This window comes from Bos taurus, chromosome 16 (assembly GCF_002263795.3).
Source record: "Bos taurus isolate L1 Dominette 01449 registration number 42190680 breed Hereford chromosome 16, ARS-UCD2.0, whole genome shotgun sequence".
NCBI lineage: Eukaryota > Metazoa > Chordata > Mammalia > Artiodactyla > Bovidae > Bos > Bos taurus.
In genome coordinates, this window is record NC_037343.1 from 71,102,234 (window position 1) to 71,127,037 (window position 24,804).

The following is a 24,804-nucleotide window of genomic DNA, read 5'->3' on the forward strand; positions in this document are numbered from 1 at the left end:
GAGAGGCCCTGGGTTCAAGTCCTTGCTTTGCTACTTCCAGTCAGGAAACATGGCTGTTTGGTTCAAGTAAGTCAGAATGGGCTGGAGAGGGGTCTTGAGTCTGAGACTCTGCCAATAGGGAGGGTCCTGCTGGTGAGGCAAGGCCCAGGGCCGAGTATGTGTGAGGAGGGCTCCCGGCTGCAGGGCGTCCAGCAGACAGAAGGAACCCTGCCTCAGGGAGGGAGTGGACTGCAGGCAGGTGGTCAGTCCCTGTTACCTCCTGGACGGGGCTCAAGGGAGCTTGAAGGGGTCAGGGGACCCACCGTGGGAACAGGGCCTCCGTAGGGGAACTGAGGTCAACGCCTAGACACATGAACTGGGAAGGTCTTGTTTTTGTGGAAAAACTTGGATGTACACCCAGGGTCACCATCTCCAGAATCTACCTGGGGACCGTCGGTGAGCAGAGGTGCCTGGGGACGTAATGTGGGATTGCTTGGCTGTAGTGGTCTGCACTGGGCCCTGCTGTGGGGAGCCATGTGGAAAGGGCCTCGCTGGCCCCGGGGCTTCCTGCCTCTGGACTAGATGTGTGTGAACCAGGAGGGACAGGGTCCCAGCTGGTTTGGCTCCAGGGGGGCTGGGAGGCAGAGACCCGGGGAAACAGAGTCACAAGGAAATACTGTGTTATTCAGAGACACGTGTCCCCTGAGCCTCCTTGGCTCAATTCTGTGAGATGAGAAGGGTGATAATCCCAATAACCCAAGCCCTTTTAGTGTGTTACAGGGGTGAATGTAAGAAGTACTTTGGAGGGGCTTCCCTGGTGGGTCCGTGGTTGAGAATCCACCCTGCAGTGCAAGGGACATGGGTTCGATCCCTGGTCCAGGAAGATCCCATATTCTGCAGAACAACTAAGTGTGTGACGTAACCACTGAGCCTGCCCTCCGCAACCAGAAGTCACTGCAACGAGAAGCCCACACAGCAATGAAGTGTGGCCCCTGCTCACCGCAACTAGAGAAAGCCCAAGTATAACAACGAAGAAAGACCCAGTGCAGCCAAATAAATAAATAAACATCTTAAAAAAAAAAAAAAAGTTTGGAAATAGCCGATCTAATGGTCTTATATTGTCATTACCGTCCCTCCACAAGAACACAAGGATTTACTACAAATCACTGCAGTGTAAACTGATACAACGCTTGGGGCATCCGCAAAGGTCCCTGAAATCAAACGAGGCTTCTGAGCAGTGATGGCTCTGAGAACGGGCCCCGCTGGGGTGACAGTATCTGTGAGGGAGATAAAGGAAGACAGTTACCTGGGTGCAAAGCTGGCGACACAACAAGGTTTTGAAGCTTTCTGAACCAGGTGCCTGCCCACTCTGGTGCTCAACTGGTGTTCAGAGGTGGTACTGGCATGACTGGGGATCCCAAACTGAGGCTTCCCTGCTCTGAGCCAGTCCGGGGTTGGGGGAAGGCCTTTGGTCAACATGGGCAGACCAGTTTCTGCTGTGGAGCAAGAGAGCTGGCTCAAGGCTGCCCCTAGATAAAGGAGCCTCCCCAAGAGAATGGGCATCATGCAGGCCCTCCCCTTCTGTTTGAAGAGATTCTGCAGGTTTACAGTTTTCATATCCCCTCATATGCTTCATCCTCTGGACAAATCAGCCCAATTCTTATCCTATTTTTAAAAAATATTTGTTTTATTTATTTATTGGCTACCCTGGGTCTAGACTCTGCCTGCAATGCAGGAGACCTGGGTTCAATCCCAGGGTTGGGAAGATCCCCTGGAGAAGGAAAAGGCTACCCACTCCAGTGTTCTGGTCTGGAGAATTCCATGGACAGTAGAGTCCATGGGATCACAAAGAGTCAGACACAACTGAGCGACTTTCACTTTTTCACTTTCCTGGGTCTTAGTTCTGGCATGTGAGGTCTCAGTGCCCTGACCGGGGATTGAAACCAGGCCCCCCTGCCTTGGGAGCATGGAGTCTTAACCAGTGGGCAATCTGGGGAGTCCCTATTATTCCATTTGTAACCGCACAAATAGGACTCAGAGTGATTTGCCTAAGGGCACACAACCAAATTGGGACTAGAACCCAGATGCCAGAGCCCAGACCTGGCCCATCTCCAAGGGCATTTGGAGCTCAGTGTCCCCTGAGGCAGGACAGTCCCCTGAGGACTGGGGCAGGAGCCCGGATCAGACCCCGGCTGGTCAGTAGTTTGGAGGGCCAGAACCTGGCAGTTCCAAGCACAGAGATGTGTGCCAACAATTTAAAACTGTGTCTGGTAGCAACATGTGAGAGGTATGTCCTTTCTTTTTTACAACTTTCTGTGCTGATCAGAATTTTGCATAAGCAAACTTTACATTTATAATAAGGCCCAAGAATCATTGTTTTTTCTGGGGCTGGGGTAGTGTATAGCTGAGTGAGCTCCCTTCATCTGCCAGCAGCTGCTCTCGTGGGCAGGGCTCTGGCCTCATCACACCTGAGTCCCCTGATGCTCTTTTCCTGATGACAGTCTCTCCAGTTCCTGTTTCCAGTTCTCTCAGCTCAATCCCCTTTCTGGCAACCACACACAGCTGCCCTCCCCTGTCCTTTGAGGGTTTCCCAGCAAACCTCTGTGCTCAGCTCCTTGGCGGAAGATGAGGGAATCACATGGCTGAGTGACTGATGTTTTCTGAATCATGGAATGGAAAGAAACACTATACCCCAAGCCAGCACACAGGGCCTCTGTTACAAGCCTAGTAATAGCACGGTGTGGACATGATTCATCCGAGACTGCCTGGCATGTGCACACGCGTTGGAGCGAGGGCAGCGCAATGCTTGCCTTCTCCGGTGACATCGGGGCTACTCAGGGGGCAGCCCCAGGCCCCTCCCAGGCACACCACGGAGCCCAGTAGCCCTGCAACCCCAGGCTTGGGGGCTACCAGAGAGGTGTCTGGGGAAAGTCACAGACAGCAGCTGGGGGACAGGAGATGAAGAGGGTGGAAGATTTGGAGGTGGGGTGAGGAACGGGAGAAGGAACTAGACAGGCAGGTATAGGTAGAATGTGGTCAGCCTCTCCCGACAACCAGGAAACAGGCTCTGACTTCACATCCCAGAAACACATGCCAGGGCCCACCGGGTACGGGAGACACACACCCACCAATGTCAGAACACACCTAGTAAATAATTCGTGGGCTCACGGAGTCCTTACGAAGTCCAGGCAAGGTCTCACACCCTTGACCTCATCCTCCCGACAGCCCTGTGAGGACACCAGTGAACCCACATGTGAGATGAGAACGCCACATGAGGTAACTTGCCAAGGTCACGCAACCACTAAAGGGATCTCTAACCCAAGTTGTCTGGGTCCAGAGTCTGAGCGGAGTCCCTCCTGTAGGCCAGGGACCACCCCTCACATACATTATTTGATTTAGTTCTCACAGCAACAATGCAAAGAGGTATTATTAATGTTATTCCAATTTTAAAGATGTGACAACTGAGGCTCAGAGTGGTCAAATATGTTTCCTGAAGCCACACAGCTAGTATGTGGTGAAGTGGGGACTCACCCAGGTCTGTCTGACTCCAAAACTCATGGTCTCTACCAGGACATCTTTGTTCTCATCATTTTGGGGGGACAGTGCCCCTCTTTTCTGTGTCTCCTACTCCCCAACCTGTGGTTTGGATTGGTTAGAGCTTGACCCAACAGTAGTAGACTTTTGGTTATTCCACACAAGTTCCTCCCATGTTGGAGAGGAAGGTGAGAGGTGGTGCCCCAGGGCTAATGGACCGACTTCTCCAGGGGGCACTGTGAGAGTTTTGTGTGGGTGGGAAAGGATGATGGAGGTGAGGCGATGCCAGTGAGCCAGCGGGCCCAATGGCTCTCACCAGATTCTGTATCAAAATCCCCTTTTAGGAAACAGAGGCTAGATGTGGTAGAGGTCTGGGGTAGGGGAAGGGTGACTCTAAGGGGCAGCCAAGGCTCACCCTCATCATATTCAGGGCCTCTCCCTACCCTGTGGAGCACCTCCCCTTGGAGTCACTGTGAAACTAGAAGGTGAATATGGGATCCCAAAGTCCTAGTCCGTAAGCCACGTGGACAGATAAGATGTTGACTTTGTTTGGCTGGATTTATTGCTCTTCCTGTCACTTAAAGTGGATATCTTTTTTTAAAATTATTTATCTGGCTGTGCTGGGTGTTTGTTGTTGTGCCTGGGCTTTCTCTAATTTTGGTGTGTGGGCTCTCGAGCAAGCAGACCTCAGCTGTTGAAACGCTCAGGCTCCAGAGCGTGGGCTCAGTGGTGGTGGTGCGCAGGCCAGCTGCCTCACGGGTCTTCCCTGACCAGGGATCGAACCCATGTCCCCTCCATTGGCAGGTGGATTCTCAACCACTGGACCACCAGGGAAGTCCTAAAGTGAAAGCAAACTCGCTTTGTCTTGTCTGACTCTTTGCAACCCCATGGACTGTAGCCTACCAGGCTCCTCCGTCCATGGAATTTTCCAGGCAAGAGTACTGGAGTGGGTTTCCATTTCCTTCTCCAGGGGATCTTCTCCACCCAGGGATCGAACCCAGGTCTCTCGCATTGCAGGCAGACACTTTACCATCTGAGCCACCAGGGAAGCTGGGGAAGTCGTAAAGTTGATGTCTTTAAGCAAGGTGTGAGTTCTCCAGTTTGCCACAGGCCCACCACTCCCCACTGCTTCACACCATCCCACTCACTCAGGCGACTTGCCATGTTACTCAGGCTCCTGATAACACTGGAGTCTGAAACCCTTGAGACATAATTTGTTGTCAGCATTTCACCCTGGCAGGGGAAAAAAAAAAAAAACACATGTGCCTCCTAGGCCAAAATGAAGACACTGAGGTTCTGGGAGGTCACGGTCAGGTTGCCCCTGAGCAGCTGCTCCTGGAATGTTCAGCTGGAGCTGGGGAAGAGCCCAGAATTTATTACAGTCACTGCTTATCTGGGGCCTGGACCCGTGTAGCAGTATCCTATGGCCGCTGTAACAAATGGCCACAAACGTTGTGGCTTAAAACAACGAAAGTTTATCTTCTTACAGCCCAGAGGTCAGATCTCCAAAATCAGTGTCTGGGCTAAACCAAGGTGTCTACAAAGCAGCGTTCCTTTGCATCACTCTAGGAAAGAATCCGTTTCCTTGTCTCTTCCAGCTTCTAGAGGCAGATGTCATCATGGTCCCCAGCAGAAGGATGGGGAAACAAGCTAAGAGGGTTCAGTGATATTGCAGGCAGTTCAGAGGCAGAAGACACATGCAGAACAGGGGCTGAAGGGCTTGATGAAAAGACAATGTACAGACGTGTGAGCAGAGTTGGGGGACCCACAAGGGCCGGTGGGCACCCAGAGCCTGCAAAGCAGGGGGCTGTTGCCGCTCTAGGCCTCTGGGATCTGGTATGTGCCGTAACCGGAGGAGACAGCTGCCCACGAGGAGCCAAGGGCCTCTGGGAGAGACATCTGCCACTGCCAAGCCCCAGTCCAGCAGGGAGGGCATCCAGGCCACATTCTCCTCTCGTCCAGCTGAAGCCAGACGGTGAGGGAGCCCACCAGTGCAGCTTTAGGCCAGCTTCCGGGGCACAGAGCTGGAAGGGCCAGTGGGGAACAGCCCAGCATCTTCCCCGAGGTCATACAGTCTGTGCAGAACTGGCTGTTGTTGGTGCTCAGTTGCTAAGTCACATTCAACTCTTTTGCAACCGCATGGACTGTAGCCCGCTGGACTCCTCTGTCCATGGGATTCTCCAGGCAAGAATACTGCAGTGGGTTGCCATTTCCTTCTCCAGGGAATCTTCCCGACCCAGGGATCGAACCCACGTCTCCTGCATTGCAGGCAGATTCTTTACCACTGAACCCCTGCGAAGCCCAGAGCTGGCTGCACGCTGGTTCTTGTTGACTCCAAGGAGGAGGGATCTGATAGCGGCAGAGACACCTGGGGAGAGTTTGGCCTTTTGACTTTCAAATTGTTTCATACTTCTGAGTCTCCACTCCAACTACTCTGCTAATTCCCCCCACCCCTCAGAAAACACTTCTGGGTTCAGGTCATCCACCCAACTCCAATGATTGATTTGGGCTCAGTTATTCCCAAGTGGACTCCATGTCACCAGAACTAGGCATTTCTAGAAAGCAAACTCTGCAGCAAGCACAAATTTATAAAGCCAAATATGCAGCCCACACTGAAGAGAACTGGCTTGAGATGACCTGTTGCTTTGGGTTGGTTCAGTCATTGATGCCCACTTGTGTGAAAAACCACGTTCCAAGTTTGTTGTGACACATGCTTGGAGTTAGAACTGGGGACTGTCCCACGGAGGGACATATCAATGGACACACCCGCAGGAATATAGACAGGTCAATGCGTATACTTGGTTTTGCCAAGTTGGGAATATTTTATTGGGCCTAGCTTCAAAGGGGGCCAGGAGCCTTTGGCAGGCAGGGAGGAAAAGCTTTCCTTTTCTTCATTTTTTGTTTATCCCTTGCGTGGTTTTTTCGTGCGAGTACCAATGACCTCTGTAACACAAAAATGTTTTCAAGATGCCTGGCTGTCCAGGCAGCCCTGGGGACACGTGCATCTTGGGACTCTCTGCTGTCCTGCCTCCCTGGTTCTGTGTAAGGTTGACAGGCCTTCTCTGAGTGGGCAGGTGAGGATGCGAGCTGGCCTGGGCAGAGGAACAGGCTACAAAAGGACTTGCACGTCCACAGCTCCCTTTCTGGGCTGCAAACCTGTTATCTTGCATTCTTTCGGCAGCCACTCAAACTGCCCTATGCAGCTCCTGGACCCACACCCACGTCTTTCCCACCCCACCACCTCTCCTGTGTCCAAGCTTCCCCCCCTATTTCCAGCCTCCGGCTCAGCTGTCAGTGCTGGCCAGGCAGCCCACGTCCTGCCCCACCTCCCCTGGGATGAAGGCTGGGTCTCATACCCACCCTGGATTAGGACAGACAGGTGGGTTAGCACTGCAGGTTAGAGGGTGGAGATAAAGGGATCAATGTCCTGGGGCTGACTCTGGAAGACCCAGTGTTATGCCCAACAGAAAAACCCTGCTGTTCCCAAAGCCCCTCAGGGTGGCCAGGGACACCCACTCCCTTCCTGACAAAAGCCCTGAAACCCACACTGTAACAAGCACGGTGGGTCTGGCTGTGACCTCCCAAATAAACCCCTGACCACGAATGAGCTGGTGACTCCCCGGTTACTGTCAAACTCAGCTCAGGAAGACCAGCCTGGGGTGGGGGGTGACCCTAACGTCCCAGGACACCCCTAGCCTTCATTCTCACCTGAGGACAGCACTCAGAGCCACAGAAGCACCTTGTATGTGAACAACACCAGACAATGTTCAAAACACCCTGAGCTCCACATGTAACCCCACAAGAAAGAACGTTCAGAGGCGCCACTTCCATCTGCACAGGTGAGGGGGCTGAGTCACTTACCTGAGGCCCCGGGGTCCCAGGCTGCTGAGTGGGACCAGAGCCCCTTGGACTCCTCAGCAAGGGCTCTTTCCCTCAGAAAGCAGCACTTCCTGGGGTATGGGGTGCTCCTGGGACCCCCAACACCCCCAGTGTCTGATGGCCGGGGAAGCCTGATCCACGTCTCCTCACCCTTCTGATCTGGCACTCGGGACACTGTGCATGCAGCTCTGAGCTCCCTGGGCACTGCCCTCTCCAGCTGACCACACGTGGTAGGCTCAGGGCTGCAGTCTCACTGTGACGTGGCCACTGTGGGCACCTGCCTCCAGCCTACAGCCCTGGTTGAGGACCTCGAAGGTCATTTGAACAGAGGAGAGCTGTGAGCTTAGGCTAGGCGGAAGGTTTGCCAAGTTTTGAGACTGCAGAAGCGTGTTCTTCAAGTGCAAGCCCATTAAAACCAGAGGACCCACACTGACTGCCAGGAGGCCGGGTCCTGCCTCCCCCACCTCCCCCAGGCCTCCCCTTGTTCCCCAGGCCCTGGGGCCGTCTGCCAGGAACACATAGCTCACATCGCAGGGTTTAAACACCAGCCCAGAGCCCTCCTGGTTGCATGCTCCCTGCCTTGGGGAAGCCTTGCCTGTTCTGGTTCAATGAACCCCACCTCTCTGCCCACCAGAGTCCCAGAAACCCATCCAGGGTGACCTCCCTGGGTGTGCCATGCTGCAGGGGAGGGTCACAAGGAGGAAGGGACAGCTTTGGGATTCTTCTCCCCTAGAAATGCTACCTGAAGCCCTAAGGTCGAGAGGAAGGAAGGAAAGAAAGGATTCTGCCCTTGGGTGGGGGAGCTCCCAGTCTGCTGGGGAGTGTGTAGAGGGTACAAACACACACCGGTGCAGAAGCAAGTCCAGAAGAGAAATCCCACAAAAGCAAACCCAGGCTCCTCTGGGGGAGCAGTCACACACGTCAGTGAGGGGCTGCTGGAGTGAAGGCGCGGCAGAGACACCGCAAGGCAACGGAAAGTCCTCCTACAGGAGGCCTGGGGGGGAGAAAGGGAGAGCCCTGAGGCCAGCGGGATCAGCCAGGAGGAGAATGCCAGGCAGCCTGTGCTTGGCGCCAGGGTGAGAGGGGGATACTTCTCCCAGGTGTCCCCTGAGCTGGGGGGTCGGCTGGGGTGAGTGAGAGGCACAGTGGGGGCGGGGCAGCCAGTCCAAGGGGACCCACAGCAAAGGCATCAGTTGGGGGAGGAAGTGGCTTGTACTCAGCCCTGGTACGAAGGAGGGAAGAGGGAAGGAGGAGACGGAAGGAATGGATCCATTTAGCTGGATCATTCTCGTTACTGAGGAAGGATAAGAAATAAGACAGTCATCGGTGAGAATTATTTTTTACTGAAGAAAATTGGTTTCACGCTTGTAAACATTCAGTTCAGTTCAGTGGCTCAGTCGTGTCAGACTCTTTGTGACCCCATGGACTGCAGCACGCCGGGCTTCCCCGTGCATCACCAACTCCCAGAGTTTACTCAAACTCATATCCATAGAGTCAGTGATGCCATCCAACCATCTCATCCTCTGTTGTCCCCTTCTCCTCCTGCCTTTAATCTTTCCCAGCATCAGGGTCTTTCCCAATGAGTCAGTTCTTCCCATCATGTGGCCACAGTACTGAAGCTTCAGCCTCAGCATCAGTCTTTCCAATGAACACCCAGCACTGATCTCCTTTAGGATGGACTGGTTGGATCTCCATGCAGTCCAAGGGACTCTCAAGAGTCTTCTCCAGCACCACAGTTCAAAAGCCTCAATTCTTCAGCACTCAGCTTTCTTTATAGTCCAACTCTCACATCCATACATGACTACTGGAGAAACCATAGCTTTGACTAGACAGACCTTTGTTGGCAAAGTAATGTCTGCTTTTTAATATGCTGTCTAGGTTGGTCATAGCTTGTAAACATTAAAACCCTCTGAAAAGAAGCAGTGACACGAATTCCAAGAGAGATGAAATCAAAGAGTTTCCTGAGAGGTTCTGAGTAAGAACTCCACCCCTGAGACCCCCTCAACCCCCTAGAGCTTCAGTTACCCAGTGACAAGGGCTTCCCAGAAGGGCCACCCCACTGCCCCGCACCGAGAGGTGGTCGGGAGCCTGAGCCTCCCGCCAAGTCCCAGCTGGGGTCCAGGGGTCTGTGGGACAGGCCTGACTCACACCTCATCTCAGAACCCAAGCTTGGCTCTGAGATCCTCCAACCCTCACATCCTGCTCATCCCCTCGGCCCCTGGCGCCACCTGAGGCCACTCCCCAGCACTGCCTGACCGGGACCCACGTCCTCCTTGGAGCCTGGACTCAGAGCTCCCGGGAGTGAGCAGGTTCAAGCGTGAACTCTTCCTGAACCGGCTGGTCAGGCCTCCACCCTGTTCGTGTCAGGCGGTGAGCAAGGGGCAGGGCAGACGGGTGGCCCGAGCACACGAGGGCTGTGATGTGGGAAGAATGCGTGAGCGAGGTGAGCTTCCTCCTCACAGAGAACAAGACGGCATGTTTATCGGTATCTCCTGGGCCCCACCCGGTGCCTGTGCGCCTTCTGCTCACACCCACCCCCGCTTCAGCTGGACCTGGGGGACGCGGCCACCCAGAGTGTCTGAGGCAGGCGTGCGTGTTCCGTCAGGTGTCTGCCCCAGGTGGGAGGTGGGGGGTCCCACGGAACCTGCGCTGAGAGCTCAGCTTCAGGCCCATCACGGGCCTGACCACACAGTTCCCTCTTGGAACACCGGGCACCTTCTGCAGAACCGCCGGGCCTGTGACCTGGGAGCATGTCCATGACAGAGGAGGGGAGCTGGTGGCTGCAGAACACCCCTTCCCTGGCCTGTGCCCCTGCCCACCCCCAGATACCTGCCCCACTTCCCCTCTGAAAATACCATCCCTGGCTGTTACCCCACCTCATACAAGGCAGGCGTCTCCACCGCCTGCCCAGTGCACTGTCCTGGCCCTCCACCTGAGACCACCCTTGAAGACCCCCTCCATTTCAGGGCCTCCCCTGTTCTTACAGCCCAAAGCCCTGAGCCCTGTGGGGAGGCTTCTTAGGGTGTCTAGGGGCTGGGGTGAGGGCCTGGGCCTGGCCCCACAAAGCCACCACTTTGTCTAATTGGGTGTGAAGTGGGCCTCTGGGACCCAGGCTGGGGAACAGCCCAGCAAAAGTGATTCCTGTAGGGAAACCAGTTCTGAATACTGAGCCACCGTGCGGAGGCGCAAAAGTTCAGGCTTCACGGCGACTTAGGTGCCGAGTGGAGAGCAAGAGCCACAGCCCAGGCCCAGGGTACCTGCCCTCCACAGGCACCGGCCCACGCTGCTCTCCCGATGCCCCAGGGCTGCACCCTCACCCTCAGTCTGTATGCTCTGTGCCTCCCGCCACTCCCAACTCCCACTGCAGGTCACCAAGAGATCCTGCACCCCGCTGGGCCAACAGAACTTTGAAAACACGATCGATCCTCAGTACTTATAGATTGATCACTTGCAAATTCACCTACTCTCTGAAACATGTTTCCCCCCAAATCAATACTCAGGGCTCTTTCGTGGTCCTTCATGAACACGTGCAAAGTGGTGAAAATTGGAACCATCCGACAGGGACATTCCCAGCTGACGTCATAAGGAGATGCTCTGCCTTCTCATTTCAACCCCCAAACTGGAAACAAGTATCCTTTTAGTGTCTCATCAGCTTGTTTTTAGAGTTTTTGTGCTTTTGTGTTGATGATTTCTCGAAGATGCTGCTGACATGCCGGCAGGTGTTCCTAAGCATAAGAGGGCTGTGACGAGCTTTACAGAGGAAAGATGAGGACTGGATAAACTCGCTTCCCTGATAGCTCAGCTGGTAAAAAATCCGCCTGCAAAGCCAGAGATCTGGGTTCGATCCCTGGGTTGGGAAGATCCCCTGGAGAAGGGAAAGGCTACCCACTGCAGTATTCTGGCCTGGAGAATTTCCATGGAGTCGCAAAGAGTCGGACATGACTGAGCAACTTTCACTTTCAGACAAGCTTTGGTCAGGTGCCAGTTACAGCGCTGCCTGTATTTCTTGTAGCGGCAAAGGTTCCGGGCCTGGGGGAAGCGGCGTGCCCGGATGTCCCCATCCTCTCAGAAGCCTGATGCCAACCACCTGGTCTTTCTGTCCACAGAGTTATATTTCGAGCAGTGCTTCTTCATTTACTTTTGGTTGAGAAACTGTATTTGCCCCGGCTTCAAAACCGGAAGAGCTAGACCAAAGGAGAACATACACGAGGGCAGACAGCTGCTCCTGCCTGCGGCCCAGCGTCCTGCTACCCGTCCCAGCCATTCTGTGAGGTTCTGGCGTCTGGCTCGGGGCCACCCTGTCTTCTGAGACTGTGCTCCCCTCCCCGCCACCAGTTGGAGATGCTAACCAGACCTCAGGTGTCACACGTGGGCCCAGGCCCCCAGTACGCTGCCCGTCACAGAGAGATCCTCCGCACATGTTGGGTGTCTTTTTCAGTATTTATTTTTATTTCTTTAGGTGGCTGCTCCAGGTCTGTATTGCAGCACGCGGGATATTTGACCTTCATCTCCGTGTGCAAGAGCTTTAGTTGCAGCATGTGAGATCAGTTCCCCAACCAGGGATTGAACCCAGACCCCCTGCATGGGGAGCGTGGAGTCTTAGCCACAGGACCCCCAGGGAAGTTCCTCTTCTCTTCCCTTTAGGATCCACCTCCTGGGCTTTTCTGGGAGGAAGAAACAAAGACTCAGCCTAGTAACTGCAGCAAAAGAGGTTTTCTGGTAAAGAAAGGCTTTCCTGGAAAAGGAAACAGAAAGGCCCAGGATCCCAGGAGCCAGTCTCTGTCCCTCCCCCAAAGGCATCGGAGCGTCCTGCCCCCGCCCCACTCTGCCCAGCTTCCACCCGGGTTCCCTCACACTTGGAGGTTATCTCAGGAGTGCTCCCGGCGGCGCCCTCAGCTAGCTCAGTTTCCGGAATTTTCCAAGGCAGGAACAGATGGATCTCTACCTGGTTGGGACACAGTTGCTGGCTGGCCAGCCCTATGGGTCAGCCACAGGGATGGGTGACCGCGCGGGGCCGGCAGCCACCCTGTGCCTTTTTCCTGCAAAGGTCCTCCCACCCAGGTGGAGGGACACCCGGACCTTCGGGAGGAGCCCGGCCCCCCAGAGCACTCTGTGGGCGGAACAGCCAGCCGGCAGGAGGGTGGGATGGGGTGGGTGTGCAAGAGGCTGGAGCGGGGGTCTCACGTGTCCCCTCTCCCCCCTGTCCTTCCCCCCTGACACGTGGAGGTCCTCCCAGGGAGGAGCTGAGAACGGACCCGGTGACTTCTCTGGGACAAGCTGGCCCCTTTCTCAACAGAGAGCAATTAATAACCACCTGCAGGGGCACCTGCTTTTGATCTTTCCAGGGCCCGAAAGGCCCCCAGAGGCCAGGACAGGAGCTGGGCCACCTGAGCCCGGTGAGGAGAACCTAACCGTGTAGGAGGCGGGTGGCGGCCGCGGGAAGCCCAGGGAGGGCAGCATACGGAATCGTTAGAACCCAGGAGCAGGGGTTCCCGGGCAGGGTTGGGCCCAGACTTCTGAGGTGGGGGCGGGTCGGCTGGTGGGCCTTCTCTGGGGTGGCAGGCAGGGCGACGACGCTGGTCCTGCAGCCTGGACTCGCTGCGGCGGCGGGGAGGAGCCCGGCTTCCGCGGGGAGAAGGCGGGGCAGCTGCGCGGCTCGCGCCTAGGACCGGGAGCCAGGAGCCGGGCTCCCTCCAGCACGCCAGGCCGCTTCCAGCGCCTCCTACCCGCAGAGAGGCGAATCGCGAGCCGCCGCCAAAGCCAGAAGCTGCGTGCCAGTCCCAGACTCCGCGCCTCAGAAAGGGGACAGACAGAAAACCAGCATACCGAGAGGGGAAACCTGTTCTCCTGCACGTGTGGGTGTGCACACATCGATATACACGCACACCACACACATAGATACACGCATAGATATACATGCACCCAGCTACACATGTAGATATACACAGAGATATACACAGATATGCACATATACACACACAACACAGAGATACACACATAGATATACACGCACATAGCTACCCACATAGATACACACACAGATATGCACACACAGAGAGATATACACAGATATGCAGATATACACACACCAAATACATAGATGCACGCATAGATATACACGAACACAGCTACACATGTAGATATACACACAGATATACACAGATACGCACATTTACACACACCACACAGAGATACATACATAGATATACACGCACAGTACACGCACAGTACACACACGGATATGCACACACTATACACAGAGATATATACGTACACATAGATACAGACAGGTCCACACAGGCACACACATGTCACACACACAGATGTACACACACACAACACACACAGATACACACAGATATGTACACAGTATACACAGAGAAATACACATACACACAGATACAGACAGGTACACACAGGCACTCACGTCACACACACACAGATGTACACACACACAGACACACCAACACACACACACATATACACTCACCACAAACACAGATACACACCACAGACAGAGCTGTGTACATACACAGAAACAGATACACACACAGATACACAAGTACACACATATAGGTACATACCACACAGATACACACACACAGAAACCGCAAGCTCTCTCCCTGCAGCCTGGACTGTGGGTCACGCCCCTTGAGTGTCAGAACCAAGTCAGCCAATCTCATGCCCTTGACTGGGGTGGGGGGTACTTTTCTGATTCTGAACTGTCTGCCCCTGGACCCATTACCTCCCCAGCCCCAAAGAGCCCCCTGGTTTGAGATCCTGTATTAAAAGGAAGCTCAACATTTCCATCTCTGGAGGGACATCTTGGCCGATGGTGGGGAAGTGCCCACCCCTGTCCTGGGAGAGAATCCTCTGCATTTAAATTGCTCATTACACAGGAAACACAGGGAGACTCCTCTACTGAAAGTGAAAGCACTCAGTCATGTCTGATTCTTTGCAACCCCATGGACTATACTGTCCACGGAATTCTCCAGGCCAGAATACCCAAAGGAGCCTTTCCCTTCTCCAGCCCCTTCTCCAGCGGATCTTCCCAACCCAGGGATCAAACCCAGGCCTCCTGCATTGCAGGTGGATTCTTTACCAGCAGAGCCACAAGGGAAGCCCAAGAATAATGGAGTGGGTAGCCTATCCCTTCTCCAGTGGATCTTCCTGACCTAGGAATCGAACTGGGGTCTCCTGCGTTGGAGGCAGATTACCAACTGAGCTATCAGGGAAGCCCCTACCAACAGGAGGTATGGGCTAAAAGTGTTCTTCTGGACTCCGTTTAAACATCGCCTCCTCGTGGAGGCCTCCCCAGCCTGTTCCGTCTGATGAGTCCCTCTGCCACCCTACTGCTCTCCATCCCCTTCGGAGCACCTGTCATGGGGGGAGTTCTGTTTTTTGAGGTGTGTTGCCGGTCTCCTCCCCTAGACAGCAGACCCCCAAGGGCAGGGTCATGTCAGCCCCTTCATGTCTGCAGACTCAGGATCTGGCCCAGTGCCCGGCACGTAGTAGGTCTCTGTAAGTGTCTGTCAAATGACTCGACTTCACAATATCAAGTGGTTCTAGATGAACCGCGATGAACTGATGGATGACGGATCTATGAATTAGTGGCGTGGGTGGCATCGCCAATTCCGAGAAGAATGTCGAGAGAGGCAGTTCCTCTCCTGTCCCACAGACCATTTCCAGATTGAGAGCACGGTGGGCCGAGGACTGTCCTGCCCTCTGCGGCGTTTCTGCCAGGCTTGTGGTACACCTGTACGCGCAGGGGGATGAGGGCCGAGCCTAGGCTTCTTCCGCATCATCGCCTCACCTTCTGACCCTCCAAAGGCATTGGACTGCTTGAATGTGAGAACTGATGAGACCCCATAGATTCCGAAGACGGCTCCACAACACAACTACCTGGGGGACATTTAAGAACACCACTCTGAGACCTGCCCTGCTGGTCCTGAAGTTAAGACATCACCTTCCAACGCAGGGGCTCCAGGTTCAATCCCTGGTCGGGGAACTAAGATCCCACATGCCTCATGGCCAAAAAACCAGAACATAAAACAGAAGCAGTATTATAACAAATCCAATAAAGACTAAAAATGGCCCACATCAAAAATATCAGTTAAAAAAAAAAGTAAATTAAAAAAAAAAGTAAATAAAATAAAAAGACCAATTTGTGGATCCTGCCAAGAACTTAAGTCCTGACTCTGCCGCACACTCTGTGAGCTTGGAGAAGTTAATTAACCTCTCTGTGCCGTGATTTATTCACTTGTAAAATGGAAATAGTAATAATCCCAACCTCAGAGGTTTGCTGTACGGATCAGTCAGAAACGTACATAAAGCTCTTGGTGCGACACCTGACTCAGTAAATACTGAATAAACATAGCTATTATTGTCTTGATTATCTCATCACTAGTTAGCGACTGACGTGGGGCGAGCATCCAAGCCTTCTGATCCCGGATCCAGTGTTCTTTCCAACACGTCACTCTGAATGTGCACACGGTCTTCCCCCTGAGGCCAGGCTCACACTCGGCAAAGTGGACCTATGGCCGCTGCCTCAGGACCCTTGAGTCAAACTGAATGGAAGGGAGAAACTGGACCTGGGAATGAAGGACAGCTCTGACCCCCGGGGAGCAGGCAGTCGGAGAATGTGGGGCTTCAGCAAGCAGCCTCTGAGTCCTTTGAGAAGCCCTTTGGCTGCTCCTGTTAGCATTTCATTATGGAAAAATTGGGAACCAAAAATAGATGTTCTTGAGGGGAGCTTAATCCTCAGGGCTTTGCAAAACAGCTGCTGGAGAGTTTCACGAATCAACCGCCAGGGGGCACTACCATCCCATGCAAGTGGTGGGCGGTTGGGCCAGAACTGGAGCATAAAAAGCCCAACACCTCAGCACAACCTCATGCCCCAGCCTGTCCTGTTCAGGACGCGGTGGCTAGCGTCCTGGAAGATCACGCATTCCTGGTCCTCTTTGCAACTCAGCCCACCTCTCTCCTCCTCAGGGACCTGTAAGAGCAGGGTCTTGCCTGTTTTCCTGGCTTCTTTCCTTCACCTCATCCTGCCCCCAGCCTATCCCCAGGCCTACCACAGCCCTGGACACATAGCAGGCGTGTGTTTCACCACCTGATGTGAAGAACTGACTCATTTGAAAAGACCCTGATGCTGGGAAAGTTTGAAGGAGGGATGAGAAGGGAACGACAGAGGATGAGATGGTTGGATGGCATCACCGACTCAATGGACATGAGTTTGGGTGAACTCCAGGAGTTGGTGATGGACAGGGAGGCCTGGTGTGCTGCAGTCCATGGGATCACAAAGAGTTGGACACAACTGAGCGACTGAACTGAACTGAACTGTTGGTTGGTAGATGGATGTGTGAAGTCCAGTGTCATTAATAAACTGTGGAAAGGAAACTGCCTATGCACTGTGGGAATGGTGAGAGTGTGGAGTGATATGGATCAGAGAGAGGGTTATGGCTGATGGTTAGGGTGAGGGTCGTGGCTATTTGGGAAAACAGGGTAGAAGGCTTAGGCAAGGAATCATCAGAGGTAGCTCAGAGATCCGATAATGAGAGAATCCTCATTATCAATAGTGAGAGAATCCTCATTATCAATAGTGAGAGAATCCAGCTCGAATCCTTACCTCAGAGCCCCGGGCGGCAGCACCAGGATTCGGGGGTGATGACCCCAAGCAGCCCAGAACCGCTTAGCTGACCTCAGGTGGGCACCACTGGCCCCAGGACCATCGGTAGCCTCTCCTGTCTTTGGAGTGGTTTGTAGCAGCCACCATCAGGCTGGGAGCTCCCGCGTGGCCTGGCCCCCGCCGCCTCCTCTGGGTGAAGCCCCAGGGCTCAGCACCCTGAACCTGTAACACATGTCAGTAGTCCACAAGTCGCATTCAAGAGACCCTCAAGGATTTGAGAATCTCTGCCTGTAGCCAATCATGTGTGTGCATGCTAAGTCACTCAGTCGTGTCCGACTCTTTGTGACCCTATGGACAGTAGCCCGCCAGGCTTCTCTGTCCACAGGATTCTCCAGGTAAGAATACTGGAGTGGGTTGCCATGCCGTCCTCCAGGGGAGCTTCCTGACCCAGAGATGAACCATCATATCCTGCATTGCAGGCGGATTCTTTACCTACTGAGCCACCTGGGAAGCCCCCAGCCTAGCATTTTGCATTCTAATTCTACCTGCCCGGAGGTCAGCCTCCTCTGGAAGACTTATTTTCAGGTAGAATGAGGCTGCGTGGAAAGAGCGTAGGGTGGAAATAGGACTTGTATTGGAATCCCAGTTCTCCACCCCTTAGTTGACTGTCAGAGGTGTGATTTCCCTGACAGTTTCCTTAGCCTTCCTGAGACCCAGTTCATCACCCAGGACATGTTACTACCTCCTTGCAGAGGATCAGACAAAGAGGCGAATACCCAGTGCATAGCTCACGCCTGGCTCAGTGAAGTGCCACTCACGATTGTCACCGACAGCAGTGAACAAGAGGCGCGTGGGGCCCCAGCATCAGTGACCAACAGGATGAGTGTGCAGAGGAGGTTCGAGGCCAGGTCCAGCTGGGAGGGGCATGCACAGGGTGGGCTTGTCTTCGTGGAGGTGACCAAAGTTTGTGGTCACCTCCACAAACTCAGTACCCCAGGAGAGAGAGGAAAGGGGGGTGGGGGAGTCATGCTCAGGAGTGGGGAGAAGGGGAGCAGCGTGATTGACAGGCCACACACCCCAGCGCACCTCCCGGGCTGAGAGCATCCGCTTTCCCACCTCCGGCTACTCTCCAGGCTCTGCCTCTCACCCTCCCCTCTCAGCTGCCCCTCTTCTTCCCTCTCCTGATTCCACCACAGCCCAGCTTCCCTCAGTCTCTCTGCCGCACACGCTGCTTCACCCTTCGGCCATGCTTTTCCAGATCTTTCCCAGCACCCTCTGCAGCTCCTGCCTCTGCCTCCCACACTCCAGGGGCTTCCAGAACCTCAAGTCGGCAGGAGCCCCAAGTCCTCTAGTCCCCCTGGAGGGGCCACTCGAGAGCGGTGGGGTCACAGGCATGGCCTAGACGGAGCAGAGAGGAGGTTTTGGCAGGATCAAGGTCGCGGACCTGGCTGGAGGGTGGGCTCTGAAGTCCTGGGCAGAGACCCGGACAGTGCGGGTGAGGCCTGGGGTGAGCTCAGCACATGATGGGCTCATGTGATTTTAGGCCTCCGGCAGCAGGACTGGGTCTCCTGCGGGCAGTCCCCCATGAGAAGTCCTGGACGGGGGTGGGGGCGCGGCCGATGGAGGACCCCCAGTGACCCATGGGGGGGACAGGGCAGCCGTGTGGGGACGGACAGGGGTGGGTAGTCTGGGCAGAGGGGCAGCTCCTTCATGCATTTCTTCCCTTTGGGCATCAGAGCGGGTGGTCCTCAGGAATTCTGAGAGGAGGGGCAGCTCGATGGGCCCTGCCCAGCCCGCACTGGACACCAACACTCAGGGCCCAGCTTCTTCCCTCCACCCTCAGGCTTTCTGAGACTGTCCACGCTGGTTTCCATCTGCTGTGGTGGTTGCCAGGGGAACCACTGACTATTTTTACATGTTCCCACATGACAAGCCTGTGGACAGGCACAGGAGTGGTGGGTCAAGGAGGGACCTGGGAAGCAGCAATGCCCAGTGGGCTCTGGAGGCCTTGATGGGAGGTAGGAGCTGTCATGAGGCCTCAGGAGTGGGTCCAGGATTCAGATCTACATCCCTGGGGTGGGGCATAACAAGGGGAGGGGTGCCCCAGGTGTGGGAACACCAATCCATTCACTCACCCATTCATTTCATCAAACACAGAAGGTGCTGTGTGGTGGGCCAGGTGGGGGAGAGAGCTGAGAACGGGGTGAGTGCATCTCAGCCTGGTGGAGAGATGGACAAACTAAACACAGATGCTTCCACAGGGTACCATGGGTACCATCTTGGCAGAGAGGGATCCAGGAAAACTCCCTTGATGAGAGGACATCTCAGCCAGGATAAGGCTTTGCAGGCGACGTGGACAAGGGGTAAGAGCATTCCAGGCAGAGGGAGCAGCGTGGGCAAGGGGCCAGGGGAGACTGTGAGCGAGGCACCCTCGAGAACTGAAGTCACTTAACTTCGGCAGTGTGGGCGAGGGAGGAAGCTGGGCAGGGCCCCAGGGCATCAGGTGGAGGTGGGGTGGGACAGCTGCACCACAGCAGGTACCCCCAGGCACACCTGACATCAGGCCTCTGGCAGCATGCCTGGAGTCCACACAATGCCCTGGCAGGAGCGGATAGGGAGGGGCACGACTCCCCCTTGCCCTTGGGACTCTGGGAGAATCTCCAAGGCTTCCGGGGAACCACAGAGTCTGAGCTCTTGGAGGCAGATTCCATCAGTGGAGCTGGGTTGCTGCTCATAGTTCTGAGCTGAGCAACTAGTGTCCTGGGAAAGGGGAGACAGAGAGACAGAAAGTGCCATAGCTGGTCAGCCTGACTTCTTCAACCCGAGCCTGTTCCCAAGACCCCAGACACACAGTTAAAGTTTGCTGTCACCTCGGTCCATGATCCTTCCAGAAAGTCCAAGAGGCCATTGTCCTTAAGGTGGGGGTAGAAGGGGATGGACACGGGGAGACAAAGTGATACCACCCAGTGTCAGGAGTGCACTCTCACGTACGTGCACACCTCATGCACGTATGCGACCAAGCCTAATCCTAGAAGCCTTGTGAAACAGGTATACTGGATCCCACCCCCACCCCCATTTTAAAGGTTAGGAAACGGAGGTTAGGAAACGGAGGCTCAGAGAAGCTGAATAACTCCTCCAGGATCATACAGGTAGGAAGTCATGAAATCAGGATTCAAACCGGGTCAGTCTGATGCTAAACCCTATCTCCCCACGAGATGATTTGCTCTATAATGGAACTTACAGCTGCTTGCCAGGCACCAAGCTAAGTACTGCAAACCAAAATGCAGACACCATCTCATCTCCGAGAATCTAATGAGATCACATGGGAGGAATGATCGCAGATTGTATTTTCCCAAAATGGCCCATTGCTCCCTTGAGCCAGGGTGGAACTCTGTGTCTGCCTTGGCAAGTAGAAGTCACGCTGTCTGGTGCTGAGGCTGGGTAATAAAAGGAGGCTCAACCCGGCCACCGCGCTGTGAGAAGTTACACGTGGAGAGGACCGGAGCTCCTGCTGGCAGTCAGGCTCACCACAGGCCCTGTGGTTCCCACTGCGCCCTCTCAGGGTTCCTCACACTCAATCTCTGAGCACTAAGAATAGCTGGTTCACACCACGGCCCCTGTGGTTCCCACTGTGCTCTGTCAGAGTTCCTCACACACAATCTCTGAGCACCAAAAATAGCCGGTTCGTGCCACTAAGTTCTGGGAGTGATTTGTAAGCCATGGTCACTGGAATGAGAGGTTCATAAACTGTAAAGTGCTATACAATGGTCAGATGTAGTTAGTAAACCTAAGTTTGGCATAAGGGGATTGTGTCAATGTCTTAGGAAGTAAATTTTGTCTTAACCAGGGTTCTCCCCCAAAAGCAAAAACGGAGCAGGGGCTTGTGTGCAGGGACCCACATTTTGGAAATGATCCATGGGCTCGCACAGTTCAAGGATGTGTTATGGGGGACTTCCATAGCGGTCCAGTGGTTAAGACTGGACTTCCGGCAGTGGAAGCATGGGTTTGATCCCTAGTCAGGGAACTAAGGTCCGGAATGCTTCACAGCGCGGCAGAAAAAAAAAAAAAAAAGTGCTATGGAGTGGATTCCCACTGTGCAGAGCTGGGGCTCAGCACCTCCTAGGAGCCCTGAAGGATGGGCCTCAGCGGGCGGGATTGGTCTACGGGTGTCAGCCCTGCTGGTGGAGGGCTGCCCCCTGGAGGCTAAGTCCTTGCACCCGCTGTTGGGGATGGCTCGGGGCAGCTTGCCTGGCCGAGAGCCGAGGGGAGAGAGCCGAGGGGAGAGAGCCGAGTCCGCACTGAGAGCTGACACCACGTGTGCTGAGCTGACAGACTGGGAAGCGACGCGTGAGAAGTGAACAGCACACTGCAGCCTCAAGGCAGCGACTACCTCCGCTGCCCCGGACGGAGGCCAGCGGGACCAACCCCTGCCTGGACGGCTTCCCCACCGGCCGTGGGGCAGCCTGCTCCCCTGTGCAGCTGCAGGCCCACGTGAGGCCTGGAAGCCGCTGTCCCCAGAAGCCTCTGTCTGCTGACAGAGCCCCAGTAGGCCATGCTTGCCAGAGCCTGGGGCTTTGAGGAGCGGCCTTTTGAAGGAAGTCAGTGTAGAGGGTGAGACTGCTTTATTCAGACCCTTAGTTTTTCTCCAGGAAGCTTATGAGGTGGTGAGTAGAAGCCTGAAGGACATGGGGTGTGTGAGTCTGGGGGTCATCTGTCCAGGCTGGGACCGAGGCAGGGTGCCCTCTGCACGACCCCACCTCTTGGAGCTGGCTTGCTGGTCACACCCCTCCGCCAGCTCCTCTGTGAGCTGGTCAGCTCCACTGATCTCTGTTATGGGACATTCAATACTTAATAGTCTTCCAAATGGAGAATGAGGTTCCCCGCTCCAGGGCCTTGCTTCCGGCCTGTCCAGCTTTAAGCCTCTTCGTTCCGGTTATGGGCCGGGAGCCGGCTCAGCACCACCTGCAGGGGAGGCCTGGGCAGCAGGGAGCACGTGGAGGGAGGAGGACCTGACTGTGCTCCCCCTGGGGGAGTGTGGAGGGGCTGCTGCTCGATGGAGGAACTTAGATCTGGGGAAGGACTTCATGAATTACACCACCACCACCTAGCATAGGCCAGGAGCTGAGTGTCCACTCTGAGAGGTTGAACTTGAACCTGTGTGCTTAAGAACCCAGCCCCCATCCACCTCCCATCGCCTTTCCTTTACCTTCACTTCTCCTAAGGCTTGCTTATATGGGAGACCCGTTTCAGCTCCTGGGTTGGGAAGATCCCCTGGAGAAGGGAATGGCAACCCACTCTAGTATTATTGCCTGTAGAATCCCATGGACAGAGGGGCCCAGTGGGCTACAGTCCATGGGGTCACAAAAAGTCAGAGACGACTGAGCGGCTAACACTTTTCACTTTCACACTCCTGGGTATAGGTCACGGGTCCTTTCCTCCTGCTTCATTCCAGGGTGATGCGTGACCTCCCCACTAGACCTGGGGTCCTCTGCTGGAAGGGGTTCTCGCCTCAGAGGCTGGTGCAACTCTGTCCCCCAGGTCTACTTAGGACTGAGGGGTTTCCTGGGATGTGAGAGTTTCAGTGTAAAACCCAAGAAGTCCGGCAAGTTTGGCCACCCTCGATGTTTTCATGTTTGGAGGAGACAATCTCATCAAAAGGCAGTTACAGGGGCTTCCCTGGTGGTCTAGCAGAAGACTCAGACTGAGTTCCCAATGCACAGTGGGGGGCAAGGGGAGGGGAGAGGGTTGCAGGTTCAATCCCTGGTCGGGCAACTAGATGCCACATACCACAAGTGAAGGATCCTTAGTGCCACAACGGAGATCAGAGATCAAAGATCCTGAATGCCCCAACTAAGACTTGGTGCAGCCAAATAAGTACCATAAAAATGTTTTTAAAAACCTGGCAGTTATAAGGTGTGCGCTAAGCTCTACGGGACCCCAGAAGGGAAGGCTTCTTGGCAGAGGTGCATCCCGACTGAGTCTTGTAAGAGGATATAAACCTTTAAAGTGAAGAAGACATGATAAGCAAATGTGGGAGAAGGGATAAATGGGGCAGCGGGCTTTGGGCTCCAGGGATGTGTGTGTCCCATAGAGGCCAGTGGTACAAATCCTCAGGCCAGGCTGTATCCCCTCCCCGCCTGCACCTCTCCCGCCAGCCCCCACCTCCAGCAGAGCCCGTCTGAGGTGCCCAGATTTCTGTGTGCTCAGCCCTGACAGAGGCTTACTTGGAATCTGGTGATGAGAGAGTCTTATTCAGAGAAGACCCCTGCTGGGGTGTGGGAGGCGGTCTTTGAAGTGCAGAGCAGGGCAAGAGGCAGAACTGCCCCAGCAGTGGGGATCCTAAGACCCTGATGGGAAACTGTGCTGTGATGGAGGCGAGGGGAGAAGAGAGAAGTGGGGGAAACAGGAGTCCTGAAAAGTCCCCAGGGACTGGGCTTGGAGACCTCGCTCACCCTGCAGAGATGGGGCTCTAAGAAACGGAATCCTAACCCTTCCATTGCTTGGTGATGTTGGCAGTTGGTGGCACGTAAAGGAAAGTCATCTCTCGGAGGTCCCCAAGGAGTTGTAACCTATCTGTTTCAGGGCAAAATGTTCCAGTAGAGACCGCCTTGGCAACATGAACAACTTCTTGAATTCCAGGCCACAGAGTCCTGCCTGATAAGGTCTAGACCCACTCCTCTTGGATGGCCAGTGAGCTCCCAGCTTCTTGGCTGGGACCCAGGAGTCCGCTGTTAGTCTGGACACACCAAAGAGTAAAGCAAAGGTCAAACCTGGACCTTAGTAAGGATGGGGATGAGTCCTCCCCGAGGTGACTGGTGAGGTAGTGCTCCTGAAAGTCCATCTGGGCCCAAGTGTATCACAGTCTCTAAGGGAGCGCATTACAAATGCAGTTCCCAGGCGGCATCCCAGAAATACTAAATGCTAAGCCTTGGGGGTAGGATACAGGAATCAGCATCTTCAACAGTCACCCTCGGAGAGTCTTCTGCTTAGTATAATATTCTCTCTTGAGGGGTAAGTGCTATTTATTTTAATAAAAGACAAAGTTTTGTGTCAAAGAAATTCGTCTCTGCTATAAAATTTCCAGGATGAGTCTAACGCAGAATTGCTCAACCTGGGCACAACTGGCATTTTGGACCAGACAATGCTTTGTTCTGGGCACTGTCCTGTGCATTGAGGATGTTTAAAAACATCCCCACACACTAGATACCAATAGCATCCTACAGTTGTTAACAACCAAACATTTCAAAACAGCTCCAGACACTGCCAAAAGTCCCTTAAGGGAAAAATCCTGCCCTCAAGAGTTTTTCCTTATGAAATCTGAGCTGAGTTCAGTGTGTTGCTTGTTCTTCACCGCTGTTGGAATCACCTCCAGGCCAGGCCCTGCACACACGGAACCCCCGCCCTCCTCACCACTTTCCAGCTGCAGGTGGGGCTAAAGCCAGTTCACATCACCGCTCTCCTGGTTGTGGTGAGGAGCCAGGCCCTTTAATAGCTCCCTTTCCCCTTCTCCCTTGTGGCTTGTTCCCTGGTGGCTCAGACGATAAGGTATACGCCTGCAGTGTGGGAGACCTGGGATCAGTCCCTGGGTAGGGAAGATCCCCTGGAGAAGGGCACGGCAATCCACTCCAGGGTTCTTGCCTGGAATATCCCATGGACAGAGGAACTTGGCGGGACAAGTCCGTGGGGTCGCAAAGAGTTGGACACCAGTGAGCAACTAACAGTTTCAGCTTCCCCTTCTCCACCCTTCCACCTGATGCACCCCCTTTCTGCCACATCTCATGGAC

The 24,804-nt window shown here is 54.6% G+C and overlaps 1 long non-coding RNA gene across 1 annotated transcript; it reads right to left on the reverse strand.

Moving 5' to 3' along the window:
- Positions 1 to 1,063: 1,063 nt before the first annotated feature.
- Positions 1,064 to 7,553, reverse strand: LOC112441863 (uncharacterized). Its single transcript, XR_003029799.2, has 2 exons — positions 7,375 to 7,553; positions 1,064 to 5,881 (listed from the first exon to the last, which is right to left on the reverse strand). It is a non-coding gene; the product is annotated as an uncharacterized lncRNA (long non-coding RNA).
- Between the last annotated feature and the right edge of the window lie 17,251 nt (positions 7,554 to 24,804).